Source organism: Diaphorina citri, unplaced genomic scaffold, assembly GCF_000475195.1.
Source record: "Diaphorina citri unplaced genomic scaffold, Diaci psyllid genome assembly version 1.1 scaffold32756, whole genome shotgun sequence".
NCBI classification, from domain to species: domain Eukaryota; kingdom Metazoa; phylum Arthropoda; class Insecta; order Hemiptera; family Psyllidae; genus Diaphorina; species Diaphorina citri.
Window position 1 is genome coordinate 9484 of NW_007410091.1, and position 903 is coordinate 10386.

General features: G+C 41.3%; 1 long non-coding RNA gene across 1 annotated transcript in view; it reads left to right on the top strand.

Annotated features, from left to right (window-relative positions):
* The window catches only part of LOC113473459, a 9981-nt gene extending 9483 nt beyond the window's left edge, over positions 1 to 498 (top strand). The window contains exon 2 of the long non-coding RNA XR_003395426.1: positions 468 to 498. This is a non-coding gene — a long non-coding RNA (uncharacterized LOC113473459). The remainder of the gene's footprint in view (positions 1 to 467) is intronic.
* Positions 499 to 903: the final 405 nt, after the last annotated feature.

Genomic DNA, 903 nt, shown 5'->3' on the forward strand with positions numbered 1-903 from the left:
CTCGTGAGGTCGTGAATACACGCTCCCACATGACTGTGATGTAATCTCTATAGACACATGTCATCACTGCGCTCGCCTTGCACGCGGGAGACCCGGGTTCGATTCCCGGCGGGGTCAAGAAATTTGTATCATGCAAATGATTGATTCCGTGACTGGCTGTTGCGGGGCCCACTCAGCCTCGTGAGGAAAATGAGTAGCTATGACATATAAATGCGCATAGCGACCGGTGCCAGCATGGTAGGTAAACATTGGATTTTAGAATTATTGAGATATTGGGAAAATCCTACAATGCTGCAGTGAGCACCAAAGTTGTGACATAATAACACAAAGAAACTCCATTTACAAATGAACTAGTGATTCAGAGTAAACCTAGAAGTAGAACCAGAAATAGCGTCTGTAACCACGCTCGGCGGTGCTTAACATGACTGGTACGTTAAAAATCTTTCTTTTTACATTTATGTTTCCAGGTAGGACTAAGCATAGTGAAGATGTTGGAGGAAAAACTTCAGACCAAGCTCAAAGCTAAACCCCTGCTACCCTCTCAACTACTTAGATTCCGGGAAATCAAAATACCTGAAAGTAAGTTTCAATATAAAGTTTCCAATTCTTAGAAGTTTGCTATAAAGTTTTCAATGTCCTGATACGCCTGATAGTTATTCGCTGATTATACTCCAACAAATTCAATTAACATTTTTCCCCTTAGGAAAAAGAGGGATTTTTACGGTCCCCTTTCTAGGGGGTTTAATACCACTGCTCAATGGCTAAGGAGTTTCCTCTCCAATGTTATTATTTTAAGCCACTAACTGTATTAAAACTAAACCTAATACATAAAAAAAACTTCTAAGTTGGAAGAACCAAGTAGGGTTCCCATGGCCGTTGCCGAGTTCCCCCACTGAATAGCAA